The following is a 21,293-nucleotide window of genomic DNA, read 5'->3' as shown; positions in this document are numbered from 1 at the left end:
GCTAGGCTGCGTCTTCCTGGACTTGTGCCAAAGGGTTGAGAACTGTAGAATTTCCGCAAGTGGGTCAGGTGTGTACCACACATCAGAGACTGCTGCCCAGGTAACTGAGTGTGTGTGGGGTGCACGCAAGGGTTATTCACATTAGGCGTTCTCCATCCAGTCCACAAAACGAGAGCAGTAGAAGACCCATAATTATTAGTGTAAGAACGAAAGGAATGGCGCCCCACAAAGACTGGGGTTTTACAGTCGTAGCAGTTAACTGCCGAAGCATGTCAACGAATTGCGAAGTAATGCAGAGGCGTACCGACGATCATTTTTCTCACGCGTCATTCGCGAGTGGAACAGGGAAAGGAGGTTCAGTGAAAGGTACCTGAAGTACCCTTCGCCACACACCGTTAGGTTGCTTACGGAGTATGATGTACAAGCTACAGATTTTCAGCATCATAGTCGCCCACCCACTCCCTTTTTAACAATTAAAAAAATCAATTTCGTGCACTTATTTTGACGCATTACGTTTTATCTCTTGCAACAACTTGTATGTTTTTTTTTTTTTTTTTTTGTTACTTAAACGTACATAAATATTTGTCAGATATGTGTATTTTAGCGGCAACAGACGAGTTTACGTCACAAACGTGTTTTCGTGTGCCAACCACACCACAGCTTTCTGTGAATAGCAACACAGCTCACTTTACGATTTTCCAGGCAATGTAATCTGGTTTACACTGCATAATTATAAATCTTCCACGGTGTCAAGCTAACATTTTCCATATCTTCTGACGATGCCAGTTTGTCTTAATCGTATTAGTACAATATCAAACTATTTCTATTTTAATCAGCTATGTTTCATTACGGACTGAGATCGACAGTTCGACAGTTGTTTGCGGCCATTGACAGGGATTCAAAAAAAGTAAGTCTATTTCCAACAGTTGCGTTTAAACCAACTGCCATCATCGGGAAATAACTCGTCCTTAAGCCAGCATAGCGGGCCCCGACCACATTTAGAATAATTATGGAATGTCCGACTATACCACAACGGAAATGGTCGACCTAACTGTAAATAGTGCAATTAACAATGTAATCAAGTAGCGGCCTAATCTCATTATGTTGCACTCAAAGAACTTACGTGTGTTAGTGACTAGTGATTGAATCCATATATGGGTTTTTGAGCCAAAACAATGAAATTAAATTTGATGTGCAACTCAAAAGCAGTAACGCTGTAATCATATGCTCACTCTGCAACTTTAGTCAAAAATGCTGATCATTTTCTCACATTAAACATAATTCCCATAAGGATATTCTAACAATGTTTTAAATAGTAAGTGTTCATTGACCCACACATGGATTGAGTTACTCGAAGTACACTGACACTCGCAAACCATGCAAATTGCACAATACTGTAAAGAAATCAGCCGCAAGTTCGTGTAGATAAGTTATCAACTTCAAATACTGCTCAGGTTGCGATTCTCGGCCAATCAGAACAAAGGACATGTATGACAGATTCGTCCACCCTTAGTACAATGGCGGTTTGCTAATCCGATCACTTCAGAAAAATACTTATTTACTGCATGAGAAATCAGTATCTGCTAAACATAGTAAATGCGCTGAACGAATGGGAGCATGTGTGAGTACTCTTTTACGAACACTCAGAAAAACTGAAGCGAAAGATGTGGAACAAACACTACATGTATATGTTGATACAGTTGCATACAGTCTTATCGCAGATCGAGAAATTGCAGTATCATTACTGGAATAAATTTTGTTATAAAAAGACAATAGGTGTTACATTACTCCGAATCTGATGCTACCTGTGGCTTGACATGTCTGAGCAGCCCATAGCGGCTTGCCTTCTATGTATCCTTTTTTAAAGTTTTGTGACTAAAGCTTTATCGCTTGATATTTATTTTATACGTGACATGTAAGTACTGTTTCTCTCTTGTACTGTTTGCCAGTTCTTACACTCATACAAAATAATTTTTCCCATAATTTTTGTACTTATGTTATAGGCCAGTTTGAATGTTTGCCTTCTGATGAAGGTACTCGTTGTAGTGCTGAAACCAGGCCAAAAGACTTAATTTTTGCGACCGAAGTCTGTTATTGCTTTAATTTTACTTTGTAAACGGTCGCTGAGCACTCAGCCATGTTTAAAACCTCAATAACTTCTTTTATTTGTATTAAACACAATCTTTGATGTTGCATAGCGATGCCAAATGTTCTTACTTCTGTAGCTGCCCAATGATTTATTTCAAAATGTGAAAAGCGGAGATTATTACGTGTCGCGCCGTAGTTTCTTCAAACTACACTGCAAAACAGAATTAAAGGATCAATATTTCGAAACCCCGTAACTGTCTCCCATTGAGAGGCATGAACTTTAAGTTTGGCTAAAAGGTGCCTAAAACCTTCCTCTTTAATGGTGCAAAGACGTAGCGTCCTGCGTTGTCACTTTCGGTCCCCGACAAAGCTTCAAAGAGCGAGGTGTCGAAACATGCAAAGGAAATGCCACTGGTCAGACGTAGCGAGTAAGGTGGCTCAATGGTGTCACATCGGCTCCAAATTTCACCACAATTCAGCTCAGTGCCACTGTGGACGTGTCACACGTTGGGAAGGACGTCATAGCCGCTGTTACGCACATGTCACCCCTGCTTCTGATGCCTCTGCGATGGAGATAGGGAGGCGCGACGCCCGGCATTGAACTCACGCGGTTTCCTTTCGAGTCACCGAGGAAAGCATCCCACATACGGCGCAGCTCAGAATCGGTATGAAACGCCTCAGGGAGTGGCATAAAGAGCATCAATGAAAGCACTCCTTTCCCCGGAGCAGTGTTCCCACACGTATCACCGTCGAAAACAACAGTTCGCAGTGTGATGAGAAACAACAAGACATTCTTGACAACCTTTGACACTGCTGAGACCATCGGTCGCTTGCACACTCCTCTAACGTCACTGTGGTGCTGCATCCCCGATAAAAGTGATCTGAACCTCTCTGTAGGGCAGCACAACCGCAGTTTTTGCTCTGGTGTATACGTTGGAAGCTATTCAGAGAAACATGTACGTGATCGTGGCAGAAGAAGGGAGTTATGCATTTTCATCCCTCCTTTTTCTCGCCCTGCTATGGCCTGAGGCATGATAACGGTGGGGGAGAGGGGGGAGGGAGAGGGGCGATGGGTGCAACGTTAAGATGTGTCTGAATAAAACCGCAAAGCGTCCGTTTAAGACCCCCAGTTCAGAAACGTCCTGGTTGCCATCCATACACCTTAGCTGAGAACGTTACAAATATAGCTGTCGGTAACTTCGACACACGTTCTGCCTTCATCTACATCTACATCTTTATCTGCATGGTTACTCTACAATTCACACTTAAGTGCCTGGCAGAGGGTTCATCGAAACATTTTCATACTACTTCTCTACCATTCCAATCTCGAATGGCTCGTGGGAAAAAAGAACACCTAAATCTTTCCGTTCGAGCTCTGATTTCTCTTATTTTATTATGATGATCATTTCTCCCTACGTAGGTGAGTGTCAACAAAATATTTTCGCATTCGGAAGTGAAAGTTTGTGATTGAAATTTCGTAAATAGATCTCGCCGCAAAGAAAACCTCCTTTGTTTCAGTGACTACCACCCCAAATCGCATATCATATCAGTGACTCTCTAACCCCTAAAGCGCGATAACACGAAACGAGCTGCCCTTCTTTGCACTTTTTTGATGTCCTCCGTCAATCCTACCTGGTAAGGATCCCATACCGCACAGCAATATCCCAGCAGAGGACGGACAAGTGTAATGTAGGCTGTCTCTTTAGTGAGTTAGTTGCATCTTCTAAGTGTTCTGCCAACTAAACGCAGTCTTTGTCTTGCCTTCCCCACAATTTAAGTTGCTCGTAATTGTAATTCCTAAGTATTTACTCGAACTGACAGCCCTTAGATTTCTGCGATTTATCGTATACCCTAAATTTATCGGATTTCTTTTAATACCCATGTGGACGACCTCGCACTTTTTTTTGTTTCGTGCCAATTGCCTCTTTTCGCACCATATAAAAAATTCTCTCTAGATCATTTTGTAGTTGGAATTGATCGCCTGATGATTTTACTGGACGGTAAATTACAGCGTCATCTGCAAACAATGTAAGGGGGCTGCTCAGATTATCACCTAGGTCATTTATGTAAACCAGGAACAGCAGAGGGCCTATGACACTACCTTGCGGAACGCCAGATATCACTTCCGTTCTACTCGATGATTTACCGTCTATCACTATGAACTGTGACCTCTCTGAGAGGAAATCACGAATACAGTCACACAACTGAGACGATACTCCATATGCACGCAATTTGATAAATAATCGCTTGTGAGGAACGGTATCAAAAGCCTTCTGGAAATCTAGGAACTTGGAATCGATCTGAGATCCCTTGTCGACAGCACTCATTACTTCGTGGGAATAAAGAGCTAGCTGTGTTGCACAAGAGCGATACTTTATGAATCCGTGTTGTTATGTATCAATAAGTCATTTTCTTCAAGGTGATTCATAATGTTCGAGTACAGTATATGCTCCAAAATCCTACTGCAAATTGAGGTCAGTGATATGGGTCTGTAATTAAGGGGGTTACTCCTACTTCCTTTCTTGAATATTGGTGCGACCTGTGCTACTTTCCAATCATTAGGAACAGACCTTTCGTCAAGTGAGCGGTTGTATATGATTGCTAAGAAAGGCGCTATTGTGCCTGCATACTCTGAAAGGAACCTGATTGGTATACCATCTGGACCGGAACACTTGCCTTTCTTAAGTGATTTGAGTTGTTTCGCAACACCTAAGATATCTACTTTTATGTCACTCATGCTAACAGCTGTTCTGGTTTCGAATACTGGAATATTTACTTCGTCTTCTTTCGTGAAGGAATTACGGAAAACTGTATTTATTAACTCCGCTTTAGTGGCACGATCATCAGTAACATTCCCGTCGTTATCGCGCAATGATGGTATTGACTGTTTTTGCCCACTGGTGTACTTTACATACGACCGGAATCTCTTTGGATTTTTTACTATATTTCGAGACAATGTTTCATTGTATAAACTATTAAAAACATCTCTCATTGACGTCCGCACTAAACTTCGAGCTTCCGTGAAACTTAGCCAGTCTTGGGGGATTTTCCTTCTTCTGAATTTGGCATGCTTTTTTCACTGCTTCTGCAACAGTGCTCTGACGTGTTTTGTGTACCATGGTGGATCAGTCCCCGTCTCTTATTAACTTATGCGGTATGAATCTATCTGTTGCTGTCGTTACTGCCTTGCTGCTACTCTAGCGCCTAAAAGCAGGCAAACACCGCCTGAAAGGTGCCGAATGGGTTGCCTAACGCTCAGGTGCTAGAGAGGTCACGAGAGTTAATGTTTGTCGAAGTTTCAGCGAGTACATTTCTAACGTGTTTAACTAAGGTGCGTGGGTGGTACCCAGATAAGTGCCGAAGGAAGAGGGGGGGGGGGGGGGTAGACGGAACCTTTAACCTTTGCCGTGTTACTCACGCACACCTTAGTAGATGGGAGGAACAAAGCATTGATGAAAATTGCAAGTACCCTTTCCCACCACGGATCACGTTCGAATTTCGTCGAATGGTGTGAACAATCTGTAATGGTTCTAAACTATACACAAGAGGAAAAATAACAGTCGCCTTGCCCTCTAAAGGGGTCACATCACGTATAATGGGGATCGAGATCCACTGTGTCTTTAAAGGATAAACCGTCAGAGGGTGACAGCAGTGTCAAAGGTTCTCAAGCATGTTTTCCTGTCGCTCGTCGCACTGCAAACTATCAGTTTCGACCGCGAAATGAGTAGGGATCAGCGCCCCTGACGCCTTCTCGTGCCGAGTCTGAGCGGCACATTATCTCGTTTGTTCCCCTCGAACACTCATAAGAAAACCGCGAGATTTCAGCGCTGGGCGTCGCTGTTCTAACTCCATCGCAGAGGCGTCCAAAGAAGAAATGTGGGTAGGAGAGGCTGTCACCACCTTCCCCTTGTGTGACACGTCCGCGGTGGCGTTGGGTAGAATTGTGGTGAAGTTTGATGCCAATGTGACATCGTTAACCCATCTTACACATCACATGAACTTCTGAGGTGCGGCCTTTTCTTCGGATGTGTCGACACCCCGCTGTCTGACGCGTCACCGAGTCCGAGGGTGACGTCGCAAGGCGTCAGGATTTTGCACCATTACGGAGGAAGCTTGTAGGGCATTCGAGACAAATTTCAATCTTAAACGTCGCAGTGGGTGAGATTTACGGGATGTCGAAAAAGTGATCCTCTAATTGTATTGCGCAGTGTAGTTAATTGTATCAGTTGTCATCCCCTCAGCCGTATTCGCACCTCACCTTTTTTGTTCTGGAAGACATACTTTACTTTTTTGACTACGGACTCCTTCCTCAAATCAACGCAGCAAAACGTTTCACACTATACTCTTCTGTAGGTTCCCCCTGCCTATGACGTGGTTACATTCCTTTGCTCAGTACTTGCTACGTAACATGCTAACAGCCTTTATTACGATCCATTTAACATTTCACAATAACTTTCGTAATGTTATACATCTATTCAAAAAAATTATGCAGCACTTTGAAGGCGCTTATCTCCAGTAATTGGTAGAAAGCACAGCTCACACCCGTCTACATAGAGGGTACCAGAAGTGATCCGAACGTCCAGATCCAGAATCATTGAACACATTTTGAGCTCAAAGATAATGAGGTATCTCAAACAGAATGGACACCTCCACGCTAACATCGATCATGTGAAACCCAACTGAAACTTTCCTTGGCAACAGAATTCCTTCATCTACTCTCTGACCATCAATCCCGATGTTGAGTTTCTCGCTGTTCTGATTTCTGCTACTTCTCATTACTTTCGTCTTCCTTCGATTTACTCTCAGTCCATATTCTGTACTCATTAGACTGTTCATTCCATTCAGCAAATCTTGTAATTCTTTTTCACTTTTCCTCAGAATAGCAACGTCATCAGCGAATCGTAACATTGATATGCTTTCACCTCGAATTTTAATTCCGCACCTGAACCTTTCTTTTATTTCTTCGATGAACAGACTGAGAGGTAGAGGCGAAAGACTACATCCCTGTCTTAAACCCTTTTTAATACAAGCACTTCGTTCTTGGTCGTCCACTCTTATTATTCCCTCTTGGGCCTTGTACATACTGTATATTACCTCTCCCTATAGCTTACCCCTATTTTTCTCAGAATTTCGAAAATCTTGCACCATTTTACATTGTCGAACGCTTTTTCCAGATCGAAGAATCCTGTGAACGTGTCTTGATTTGTCTTTAGTCTTGCTTCCATTAAAAACCGCAACGTCAGAATTGCCTCTCTGGTGCCTCTACTTTTCCTTAAGTCAAACTGATCGTCATCTAACACATCCTCAGTTTTCCTTTCCATTCTTCTGTGTATTATTCTGTCAGCTACTTGGGTGCATGAGCTGTTAAGCTGTTTGTGGGATAATTCTCTCACTTCTCAGCTCTTGCAGTCTTCGGAATTGTGTTGTGGATGATATTTTTCCGAAAGTCAGATGGTATATCGCCAGACTCATATATTCTACACACCGACGCGAATAGTCGATTTGTTGTCACTTCACCCAACGATTCTAGATAGGAATATTATCTTGTCCCTTCTACCTAATTTGATTTTAAGTCCTCCAAAGCTCTTTTAAATTCTGATTCTAATAATGTATCGCCTATCTCTTCTCAATCGACTCTGCACACAGACAGATCTTCCCCCTCATAGAGGCCTTCAGTGTAATATTTCCACCTATCCCCTCTGCACTTAACAGTGGAATTCCCGTTGCACTCCTTTGCTTTTAATTTCACCGAATACTGTTTTGACTTTCCTATATGCTGAGTCAGTCCTTCCAACAATCATTTGCTTTTAGATTTCTTCGCATTTTTCGTGCAGCCATTTCGTCTTAGCTTCCCTGATTTTCCTATTTATTTCATTTCCCTGTGACTTATATTTCTGTATTCCAGAATTTCCCTGAGGATTTCTGTACTTCCTTCTTTCATCGATAAACTGAAGTATTTCTTCCGTTACCCACGGTTTCTTCGCAGTTACCTTCTTTCTACCTATGCTTTCCTTTCCAATTTCTCTGATTGCCCTTTTTAGAGATGTCCATTCCTCTTCAATTGTACTGCCTACTGAGCTGTTCCTTATTGCTGTATATACAGCCTTTAAGAACTCCAAGTGTATCTCGTCATTGCTTAGTACTTCAGTAACCCACTTCTACCCAAACTGATTCTTCCTGACTAATCTCTTAAACTTCAGCCTACCGTATCATTCGGTCTTTTCTAAGTATACGTCCTTCTCTTGTGATTCTTGAATAGAGTATTCGCTATTACTAGTTGAAATTTATTACAGAACTCAATTAGTCTATCTACTCCCTCATTCCTTGACCCAAGCCCATATTCTTCTGCAAACCTTATCTTCTACTCCTTTCCCTACAACTGCATTCCAGTCCCCCATGACAGGTTTTCATCTCCCTTTACGTACTGTGCTACCTGTTCAAAAATGTTCAAATGTGTGTGAAATCTTATGGGACTTAACTGCTAAAGTCATCAGTCCCTAAGCTTACACACTACTTAACCTAAATTATCCTAAGGACACACACACACACCCACGCCCGAGGCAGGACTCGAACCTCCGCCGGGACGAGCATCCTCATGCACTTTCTGTATCACTTCATCTTCAGCTTGCGGCGTCGGCATGTATACCTGAACTACTATTGTCGATGTTGGTTTGTTGTTGATTCTGATGAGAACAACCCTATCACTGAACTGTTCACTCTCTGTGCTACCTTCCTATTCATAAGCAATCCTATGCCCGTCATACCATTTTCTGCTGCGGCTGATATTACCCTATACTCATCTGACCAGAAATCCTTGTCCTCTTTCCATTTCACTTCACTGACCCCTGATATATCTAGATTGAGCCTTTGCATTTCCTTATTCAGATTTTGTAGCTTCCCTACCACGTTCAAGCTTTTGACATTCCACGCCCCGGCTCGTAGAACGTTTTCCTTTCGTTGGCCATTCACTCTTTTTCTCATGGTCACCTTCACCTTGGCAGTGCCCGAATGGGTGACTATTCCGGAACCTTTCGCCAATGGAGATATCATCAAGACGCTTTTTCAGTTACAGACCCCATGTCCTGTGGATGCACATTATTTGTCTTTAATGCAGTGGTTTTCGTTGTCTTCTGCATCCTCATGCCGTTGATCATTGCTGATTTTTCCGCCTTTAGCGGCAGTTTCTCACCCAAAGGATAAGAGAGTGCCCTGAAACTCTGTCCGCTCCTCCGCCCTCTTTGACAAGTCCGTTGGCGTTCCGATCGGTCGCGAAATGTAAACCACAGTGAAAACCAGAAACGTTTTATTTGCAACAGCTGGGCACACCTTCCATCTACTTCTCTACATAGTCATCGCTCCAACTTCGAGTTTTGTCGTAGTGCTGTATCAACTTTCCAATATCCTCGTCATAGAAAGCAGCCGCCTGTGCTTTCGGCCAGTTATCTGCACTGGTCTGCAGCTCGTTGTCTGTGGAAAAATTTTCTCTTCATACCCAGCGATCTTTTGAGCAGAGATGAGACTCAGCGGAAACCAATTATGCATCAAGCATTTCTCATCGGAAACACTGCAGGAGCGTCTTCATTGCCCCTGAAGTGTGCGGCCGAGAATTGGCATGAAGAAGAAACTGCACGACAGTTGTGTTATGTGGGCTGCATGACACAGGGGAAATCTCTAACCAGGCCCTCATACTTGGTGGGAGTCGGTATTCCCTACGCATCTTTACGTGCTCACTGTTCACTCAAAACTGGGAAGAGCGACGAGACACGATCGACGAGCAAACTAGAGACACTGCCCAACACATCTGTGTAAAGCTTTACCGGATATTCCCAGTGGTTTACATTTCGCCACCGATCGGAAGTTACTTTCTGGACGACCCTCGTATAACTGAATTGAGAATTTCTTGGCAGGGAATATGGAACACTTTATCTTGGATGGTGAATCATGGACAGGTATGGTAACTTCAAGTTTGCTCTAGCGAAGTTTATTGGAACCCTTGCTCTTCATATTGTACATTAATAAACTTGCAGACAATATTAACAGTAGCTCCCCAATTTTTCAGATGATAGAGTTATTTGAAGCGTAGTATTGTCTGAAAAATGTTGAAGAAAGACTCATAGCTTGATAAGATTTCCAACTAGTACAAAGATTGGCAGCCCACTTTAAATTTTCAGTAATGTCAAATAGTACATTTAACAAAAGGAAAGCCGGCCGATGTCCCGCGACATCACGAGAGGTCGCCTCACCACCGAGATGAAGCACGATCAACCTAGGTGGCTAGCGCAGCCTAAATCCATAGTTAAAGTTTATTACATCACCACAGAACCTCCTGCATACACACACACACACACACACACACACACACACACACACACACACACACACACACACACACACACCTGCAGGTGTCGGCGCCTATAACTTCAACGCACTGTAACATCCTTGGACGAAATTTCTGGATACGAGTTCGTATCCTCGTTTTGTTCCTCAAGACACCTTCTACAATACCTCGAAGTTCACACGCTGTATGCACGGAGATTACATCAAACTTCTGCCCGAATCACCAGGAAGCAAAAACCGAAGGGTGATCCCCAGCCTGGCTCTAATTGCAGGCCGGCCGCTGTGACCGAGCGATTCTAGGTGCTTCAGTCTGGAACCACGCGACCGCTACGTTCGCAGATTCGAATCCTGCCTCGGGCATGGATGTGTGTGATGTCCTTAGGTTAGTTAGGTTTAAGTAGTTCTAAGTTCTAGGGGACTGATGACCACAGATGTTAAGTACCATAGTGCTCAGAGCCATTTGAACCATTTTAACAAAAGGAAAAAATGTAGTGTCGTATAATTACCATATCAATGAGCCACAACTGCATTCAGTCAACTCATACAAATACATGGGTGGAACAGTTTATAGGGATATTAACCGGAATGATAACGTAAGCTCTCAGTCGTAGATAGTTCAGTGGCTGACTTCGTTTCCTTAGGCCCAGACAAGGAAATGCCTCCGGTCTATAAAGGGAACTGCTTACAAAAACACTTATGCTGCTCATTATATGATTACATTAGCTTAAAAGATCAGCAACAGGGAATTTTTTTCTGTATTTTCATTTATACCGATTCGCGTTTCGGGCTTTCGCCCATCTTCAATTGGCGTGATAGATGATAATTAGATTTGCATTTAGTACATCGTCTAAAATATCGACTGCAATTTGGACACTGCAAAGGACGGTTTGCAACTCCCACTCACGATGTTTTTAGCCATTTGCTAAATGAAAATCTAAATATGTATTATGCGAGCTGGAGACGAGCGAAAGCCCGAAATTCATATTTGTATAAACAAAAACACGTGAAAAGAGTCTGGTTACCGTATTTCGCCGACCGTTGAGGCCGAGCGGTTTTGGGCGCTTCAGTCCGGAACTGCGCTGCTGCTATGGTCGCAGGTGCGAATCCTGCCTCGAGTATGGATGTGTGTGATGTCCTTAGGTTAGTTAGGTTTAAGTAGTAAGTTCTAGGGGACCGATGACCTCAGATGTTAAGTCCCATAGTGCTCAGAGCCATTTGAATTTTTTGCCGTATTTCTTAAAGTAATACAACACACAGCCACGGAGCTCCACATTGTGTAAAAAGGGTAAATTAACGCCATTGCAGAGCAGTGCTCCAGTGTGTGTTACTCATACCGATAGGAATAACGGAGGATATTGATCGTATACAGAGAAAGGCAGCACGAACGTTCACAGGTTTGTTTGGCCTATGGGAAAACGTCACAGAGATGCTGAGGAAAATACCTGAAGAAAGAAGCCACATTACCCATGACAGCCCATTTAAAATTTTTCAAGAGCCAACTTGAAGTGTTGAATCTAGGAATATGCAGGGTGGGGCAAATAAAAGTGGCCGGAGAACAGAATTCCCCGGTACAAAGAAATACAGCAAAGAAAAGGAAATACAGTAGTAACCTGCCTTTAGCAGATGCTGAAAGTGACCACCATTTATCTGTTGGCACAATTGGTCCCTGGTTAGCAAGTTGCTGAAATGGTTCAAATGGCTCTGAGCACTATGGGGCTCAACTGCTGAGGTCATTAGTCCCCTAGAACTTAGAACTAGTTAAACCTAACTAACCTAAGGACATCACAAACATCAATGCCCGAGGCAGGATTCGAACCTGCGACCGTAGCGGTCTTGCGGTTCCAGACTGCAGCGCCTTTAACCGCACGGCCACTTCGGATGGCAGCAAGTTGCTGAAGGCGGATCGAAGCTAGACTGCTAGATTTGCTGCAGTCTCAACCGAAATGTTCTGCTGCGTTTCTCGAAGACTACGAGGCTTGTTGTGGTACGCCTTAGACCTGAGGCCTCCCCAAACACAGTAATCGCACACTGACAGATCAGGTGACCTGGGGTCAGCTAGGACCGCGACCATACTGACCTCTGCCAACAAAGCTGCCAAGCTGAAGATTTTGCAAATGTGCTCCAAGGTTCGGCCGGCTGTATGGGCAGTTGCTCCATCCTATTGGAAGTAGCTGTATGTCTTTTCCTCCTTCGTTGATGCTGCCACATATGGTATGAAAATGTCCGGGCCACTAGTATTTGCCCTACCCTGTACCACAACTCGCTACGTATCACTCTCATAGGTACCACGAAAACAAGATTAGACTATTTACAGCGCGCACAGTTGGGACAGAAACGGTGTGGCGTGGATGTGGCTCCGTGTTAACAAATGGAGCAATGCACACAGAGATGGCTTGGCGGGGACGCGTCGCTTCGTGGTCCGCGCCACGTCCGTATATTGCCACGAAAGCCTCACCGAATGGACGTGTGGGAGCGCCACTGTTTTCATTAATCTGAAGTCACCCGATGAGCCTAAAAGATTGTTTTATGTAGATGACAGAAACATGCATCCGTCTCTGTGAGGTTCCTCAGTGAAACTTTTATTTTTCGTTTAAAAAGTTAAAAACTACTGATTCGGGAATCGCGTGTGTTCTGTGCCGTTCAGTCTCTCTCATTCGATTTTGAGGAAACTGTTCAGCAAAAAAAATTAATTTTTCGACAGCTTACAGTCTGACATCACAGCTGAATAGTAAACTGGTTTTATTTTCGTTATTGCCCATAGTTATTGTGATACTTCCTAAATAAGTAAACCACCGGGCGTGTTTTGAAAAGTTTGCGGTGAAGAATGCAGTCTATAGCCAGTTTACGTTTGGTGGGTTTTAGGACACAGCTTACTGCGTACGAAATATAGCTGACGGCGGCTGATGAGTGATACTTCTTTCCATTCCCAATTAAAAATTGTTATGTTTTGGCAACTGGCAGCGACAAGCTACGATGAGCAACACTCGATGCTATGGGCGCCCGCTATGCGGATTTGTGGCTAGGGTTTCTCTTTCGTATGTGGTTTATGAAGTCAGTTGCAATCACATTTTAAGTTTTGACCGCCGTCTGCTTCACGTCTGCTGTGCAGCGAGCTAACTTAATTTATGTATTAACTGTATTTTTCTTACTTGTCACTTCTTCTTCCGTGTGTTTTTGCTTTTAGGAAGCTTTAATTGTCGAGTGCTACTAATAGTGTTCCATAGATTTCGTGTTTGTTTTGAATACAGTCAGAGAGAGTCCCTTTAGTCAACCATAGTGCCAGTAGTGCTAGTGTTTGTTTTCAATACAGTCCAGAGACAGGTAGTGCTATTTTCATTGTTTTCCACAAGAAGTGGCTAGCAATCACAGTTTAGTCAATAATCAGCCGCCTTTAGTGAATTAGTAGTGTAGTTAAAAGTTGATTAACTCTCTACAGTAAATTGATTCCTTAGGATGGATAGGATGTGTGACTGCTGTGTACGGACGCAGGAGGAGCTGGCCACTGTTCGCGAACAGCTGAGCGTGTTGATGGCCGCGGTCAGCCGTCTTCAGGCTGCTGCCTCGGAGTGTAGCGGCAGTGGGGAGTCTGGTGCGTCGCAGGGTACACCCCAGGTGTTACATGCTTCACCCACTGTCCCTGCTGTCGAGACATCTTCGCAGGTACCGGGCGCTGTTGGGCCACCCTCTCCTCAAGGGGAGTGGCGGGGTCAGCGGCGTTCGCGGCGCACTAGGCGGAGGGTAAATGTGGAGGTTGGCCGTGTGGCATCGCCCGCTCTGCCTGTCAGTGGACATGTGGCTGCTCCTTCAGCAAGGTCCGAGCAGGCACACGGGGGGAGGGGTTTATTAGTTATTGGGAGCTCCAACGTTAGGCGGGTGATGGAGCCACTTAGGGAAATAGCGGAAAGGTCGGGGAAGAAGGCCAGTGTTCACTCTATCTGCTTGCCGGGAGGTCTCATCCGAGATGTGGAGGAGGCCCTGCCGGCGGCGATAGAGAGCACTGGGTGCACCCGACTGCAAATTGTTGCTCATGTCGGTACCAATGACTCCTGCCGTCTGGTTTCAGAGGTCATCCTCAGTTCGTACAGGCGGTTGGCGGAATTGGTGAAGGCGGAAAGCCTCGCTCGCGGGGTGGAATCAGAGCTGACTATTTGTAGTATCGTTCCCAGAACCGATCGCGGTCCTCTGGTTTGGAGCCGAGTGGAAGGCTTAAACCAGAGGCTCAGACGATTCTGCGGAGATCTGGGGTGCAAATTTCTCGACCTCCGCCATCGGGTGGAGAAATGTAGGGTCCCCCTAATAGGTCAGGCGTGCATTACACGCCGGAAGCGGCTACAAGGGTAGCGGAGTACGTGTGGAGTGCACATGGGTTTTTTTTAGGTTAGAGAATTCCCACCCCAGGCCCAACAAGACGCCTCCTGAGGCGCAGCAAGGTAGGAGTAGGCAAAATGCAACAGGGAATAACAATATTAATGTGCTAATAGTAAACTGTAGGAGCGTCTATAGAAAGGTCCCAGAACTGCTCTCACTAATAAACGGTCACAACGCCCATGTAGTACTAGGGACAGAAAGTTGGCTGAAACCAGACGTAAACAGTAATGAAATCCTAAACTCAGACTGGAATGTATACCGCAGAGACAGGCTGGACAGTGAAGGGGGAGGCGTGTTTATAGCGATAAGAAGTGCAATAGTATCGAAGGAAATTGACGGAGACCCGAAATGTGAAATGATTTGGGTGAAGGTCACGGTTAAAGCAGGCTCAGACATGGTAATTGGATGTCTCTATAGGCCCCCTGGCTCAGTAGCCGTTGTGGCTGAGCACCTGAAGGATAATTTGGAAAATATTTCGAGTAGATTTCCTCACCATGTTATAGTTCTGGGTGGAGATTTTAATTTGCCGGATATAGACTGGGAGACTCAAACGTTCATAATGGGTGGCAGGGACAAAGAATCCAGTGAAATTTTTTTAAGTGCTTTATCTGAAAACTACCTTGAGCAGTTAAACAGAGAACCGACTCGTGGCGATAACATATTAGACCTTCTGGTGACAAACAGACCCGAACCATTTGAAACAGTTAACGCAGAACAGGGAATCAGCGATCATAAAGCGGTTACGGCATCGATGATTTCAGCCGTAAATAGAAATATTAAAAAAGGTAGGAAGATTTTTCTGTTTAGCAAAAGTGACAAAAAGCAGATTTCAGAGTACCTGATGGCTCAACACCAAAGTTTTGTCTCAAGTACAGATAGTGTTGAGGATCAGTGGACAAAGTTCAAAATCATCGTACAATAGGCGTTAGATGAGTATGTGCCAAGCAAGATCGTAAGAGGTGGGAAAGAGCCACCGTGGTACAACAACCGAGTTAGAAAACTGCTGCGGAAGCAAAGGGAACTTCACAGCAAACATAAACATAGCCAAAGCCTTGCAGACAAACAAAAATTACGCGAAGCGAAATGTAGTGTGAGGAGGGCTATGCGAGAGGCGTTCAATGAATTCCAAAGTAAAGTTCTATGTACTGACTTGGCAGAAAATGCTAAGAAATTTTGGTCTTACGTCAAAGATGTAGGTGAATCAAAACAAAATGTCTAGACACTCTGTGACCAAAATGGTACTGAAACAGAGGATGACAGACTAAAGGCCGAAATACTAAATGTCTTTTTCCAAAGCTGTTTCACAGAGGAAGACTGCACTGTAGTTCCTTCTCTAGATTGTCGCACAGATGACAAAATGGTAGATATCGAAATAGACGACAGAGGGATAGAGAAACAATTAAAATCGCTCAAAAGAGGAAAGGCCGCTGGACCTGATGGGATACCAGTTCGATTTTACACAGAGTACGCGAAGGAACTTGCCCCCCTTCTTGCAGCGGTGTACCGTAGGTCTCTAGAAGATCGTAGCGTTCCAAAGGATTGGAAAAGGGCACAGGTCATCCCCGTTTTCAAGAAGGGACGTCGAACAGATGTGCAGAACTGTAGACCTATATCTCTAACGTCGATCAGTTGTAGAATTTTGGAACAGGTATTATGTTCGAGTATAATGACTTTTCTGGAGACTAGAAATCTACTCTGTAGGAATCAGCATGGGTTTCGAAAAAGACGGTCATATGAAACCCAGCTCGTGCTATTCGTCCACGAGACTCAGAGGGCCATAGACACGGGTTCACAGGTAGACGCCGTGTTTCTTGACTTCCGCAAGGCGTTCGATACAGTTCCCCACAGTCGTTTAATGAACAAAGTAAGAGCATATGGACTATCAGACCAATTGTGTGATTGGATTGAGGAGTTCCTAGATAACAGAACGCAGCATGTCATTCTCAATGGAGTGAAGTCTTCCGAAGTAAGAGTGATTTCAGGTGTGCCGCAGGGGAGTGTCATAGGACCGTTGCTATGCACAATATACATAAATGACCTTGTGGATGACATCGGAAGTTCACTGAGGCATTTTGCGCATGATGCTGTGGTGTATCGAGAAGTTGTAACAATGGAAAATTGTACTGAAATGCAGGAGGATCTGCAGCGAATTGACGCATGGTGCAGGGAATTGTAAATGAATCTCAATGCATACAAGTGTAATGTGCTGCGAATACATGGAAAGATAGATCCCTAATCATTTAGCTACAAAATAGCAGGTCAGCAACTGGAAGCAGTTAATTCCATAAATTATCTGGGAGTACGCATTAGGAGTGATTTAAAATGGAATGATCATATAAAGTTGATTGTCGGTAAAGCAGATGCCAGACTGAGATTCATTGGAAATATCCTAAGGAAATGCAATCCGAAAACAAAGGAAGTAGGGCACAGTACGCTTCTTCGCCCACTGCTTGAATACTGCTCAGCAGTGTGGGATCCCTACCAGATAGGGTTGATAGAAGAGATAGAGAAGATCCAACGGAGAGCAGCGTGCTTCGTTACAGGATCATTTAGTAATCGCGATAGCGTTACGGAGATGATAGATAAACTCCAGTGGAAGACTCTGCAGGAGAGACGCTCAGTAGCTCGGAACGGGCTTTTGTTGAAGTTTCGAGAACATACCTTCACCGAAGAGTCAAGCAGTATATTCCTCCCTTCTACGTATATCTCGCGAAGAGACCATGAGGATAAAATCAGAGAGATTAGAGCCCACACAGAAGCATACTGACAATCCTTCTTTCCACGAACAATACGAGACTGGAATAGAAGGGAGAACCGATAAAGGTACTCAGGGTACCCTCCGCCACACACCGTCAGGTGGCTTGCGGAGTATGTATGTAGATGTAGATGTAGATGTAAGTTAATATTGCGCTAAGAGTTATTCTCGTTTTAAAATCAGAGGTAGACAATTTCAGATCCACAGAAGAGTTAGTTATATACTGCATGTGTAATTTTCTCTTGTCTACACTAACAGTTTGTCACGAAACATTCAATAACTATTTTCATTCAGATATTGTCGAACAAACGATGTGTCTGCCAGCAATGAATGAGAAATGAGATTTTGCTATTGATATAACTGAAGTATTCTGTGTCCTGGATGTTTTATCGTTACCCGTTTGCTTACCTATTTTGTGATTACATACTTGCACTTTCCTGATGCAGGTGGGGTACATGAGGTAAAACGCCATTTTGCGTATTTCTGTAACAGTTATTACACAATTAATTGTTTATCTTTGAAAAAATGGCACTATTTTTTCCTGAACGAACAGCGTTAAATCCGTGTGGTTAAAACGTTGTGCTCCTGAAGGGCTCTGATTTTTCTGAGTTACTTATTGCAGAAATAGAAAACCTATTATCAGAAAGTACAACAACAAAGCTTAAAACACATAATATTTACTGCAATATGCCGGGCGTCGTGGCCGAGCGGTTCTAGGCGCTCCAGTCCGGACCCGCGCGACTGCTACGGTCGGAGGTTCGAATCCTGGCTCAGGCATGGATGTGTGTCATGTCCTTAGGTTAGTTACGTTTATGTACATCTAAGTTCTAAGGGACTGATGACCTCCGATGTTAAGTCCCATAGTGCTCAGAGCCATTTGAACCATTTTTACTGCAATACAAAAAATGGCTCTGAGCACTATGGGACTTAACATCTGAGGTCATCAGTCCCCTAGAACTGAGAACTACTTAAACCTAACTAACCGAAGGACATCACACACATCCATGCCCGAGGCGGGATTCGAACCTGCGACCGTAGCAGTCGCACGGTTGGGGACTGAAGCGCCTAGAACCGCTCGGCCACCACGGCCAGCTAATCAACATAATCTGTAATCGTTGCTCCGTTATTATTACAGTGATGCATGAGGGTGGGAAGAAATTTACGTGTTTCAACGCTAGTATTTGCGTAAAAGAGCTGTTTTTCCTCAAATGGTTCGACTTCGAAAAACAAATTCTGGAAACACGCAGGTTCTTTTACTCATCATACAATATGCATTTAAGGCTGCAGCAGTACGATCATTTGTGCCACCGTGTTAACAACACCAATGTCGATTTCTTCTTCGATTCCACTCCTGTAAAATACATTCAAAAACAAGATCACGACAGGAAATATTAGTGATATTAACCAACATGAATCCAGGTTTAGATTAAACGTAATTAATCTAAACTGAACACAGCATCAGCTTCTGCAATCCGTGCAGACAGATAAAAAACCAAGAGAGAAGAGATAGCTACAAGAAGAAGAAGTCAGACGTACCAAATGTTTTTCAGACGAAAACATAACGAGAATATCATAGGGATTACGACGGCGCGATTATTTGTGTTTCGACCAACAGAAAACAGTTCCACTCAACTTTCGCGGATTTCTTCTGTTGCAGTCAAGTCCACACTCATTTCCTGTTTGAAAAATGCGTAATCTTCGTCGGCTGGAGAAAACTGTAACAGAAAACAGCCGCGCTACACATCTCTACAGAACGCATCAAAATGTTTTTCAGTATCAGGTTAGCTGAGCGATTAATTGAAAGATAGTTGCGAGTGAAACCTTCAATACATTGTCACTTGTTTGACACAAAACACTGCCAGGTCCGTACAAGTCCAAAGTTGTAGTTTCGACATTGATACGCAATCACATTTATTTGTTATAGGTAGCTTATGGCAGTTAACCTAACCCGATACCAACAAGAATAACAAAGTGATTGTTTCTGACAGAATGCTCGCTCAAATATCACACAATTTGACCACTTCGAATGTTCACTTGGCGGTCACGGCTTGTTACAGGCCACGCGAATTTTGGTTATTCAATAGCCGCAGTTAACGTACTAAAATCGGAATTTTACGTGTTCGTCTTTCTCACACGTTCTGTTCATTTTACGGCACTGCTCGATAAAGCTTTAGCATTATTCCGCAAAATTTTCACTTCTGTTCAGAGTTCCTTAAATCCGCATCCTAACATCATCAAGTCTGAGCTCCGAACTGCACTTCGGCTTCACAGAGCAACTCTCTCAGCCCACAAAATACGCGGGAACGTATTGTCCTCTGACTGGCTGATACACATCGTAACCAATCCAATACTGCTATTAAACCGCACAACTCAGCGTCTTTTGCTTTCGATCAATCAAAGCTTAATAGCTTTTATGAACAATTTATCATAACAACAAATTTATAAAATCCACCAATATCAAAACAAGTCCCTTTTTAAATAACAAAATTATCGTAAAATGTATCTTGTTTCCCCAGTACCTTAAACTGGCTAGTTGTAATTTACGTTTTCTCCTGAGTATGATAAACTCTCTCTATACACAGATATCGCATTAACGTATACTCGGTTAGTAGACACAACAATATTCAGGAATTTAATACTCGCATTCAAACCATCATTGACACTGACAATTAAACAAATTAACAATAATTAATAATGGCAATAAATACAGTTTTGTTTCCTAATTATACTATTTTAACTACTAGACAACTTCGTTGCCTCTAAGATGCTGATATCTATTGGCCAAAGCCGAAACTACTTGCAGCTAGCTACTGGATCCCAATCAAACTCACTGTATGAATCTGTCTGCCTGCTTCCATCTCTTACTTACATAGGCGTGATGCAAGGCGTATATTTAGAAAAAAAAAAAAGTTCAAATGTGCGTGAATTCTTAAGGGGACCAAACTTCTGAGGTCATAGGTCCCTATACTTACACGCTACTTAAAGTAACGTATGCTAAGATAAACACACCCCACCCATACCCGAGGGAGGACTCGAACCTCAGGCGGAACATGGCGCCTCAAACCACGCGGCTCAAAACGCTTCACCTCAAGATTATAAGGCCCATGTTGTTGTTGTTGTCGTCTTCAGTCCAGAGACTGGTTTGATGCAGTTCTCCATGATACTCTATCCTGTGCAAGCTTCTTCATCTCCCAGTACCTACTGCAGCCTACATCCTTCTGAATCTGTTTAGTATATTCATCTCTTGACTCCCTCTACGGTTGTTACCCTCCACGCTGCCCTCCAATACTAAATTGGTGATCCCTTGATGCCTCAGAATAAGCCCTACCAACCGATTCCTTCTTCTAGTCAAGTTGTGCCACAAATTTCTCTTCTCTCTAGTTCTAATCAATACCTCCTCATTAGTTATGTGATCTACCCATCTAATCTTCAGCATTCTTCTCTAGCACCACATTTCGGAAGCTTCTACTCTCGTCGAAACTATTTATCGTCCACCTTTCACTTCCATATATGTCTATACTCCATACAAACACTTTCAGAAAGGACTTCCTGACACTTAAATCCATACTAGATGTTAACAAATTTCTCCTCTTTGGAAACGTTTTCCTTACCATTGGCAGTCTACATTTTATATCCTCTCTACTTCGACAATCATCAGTTATTTTGCTCCCCAAATAGCAAAACTCCTTTACTACTTTAAGCGTCTCATTTCCTAATCTAATTCCCGCAGCATCGCCCGATTTGA

The sequence above is a fragment of the Schistocerca piceifrons genome, chromosome 6, assembly GCF_021461385.2.
Source record: "Schistocerca piceifrons isolate TAMUIC-IGC-003096 chromosome 6, iqSchPice1.1, whole genome shotgun sequence".
Classification (NCBI taxonomy): domain Eukaryota; kingdom Metazoa; phylum Arthropoda; class Insecta; order Orthoptera; family Acrididae; genus Schistocerca; species Schistocerca piceifrons.
The sequence above is the reverse complement of the archived record's forward strand: the minus strand, read 5'-3'. Positions refer to the sequence as shown.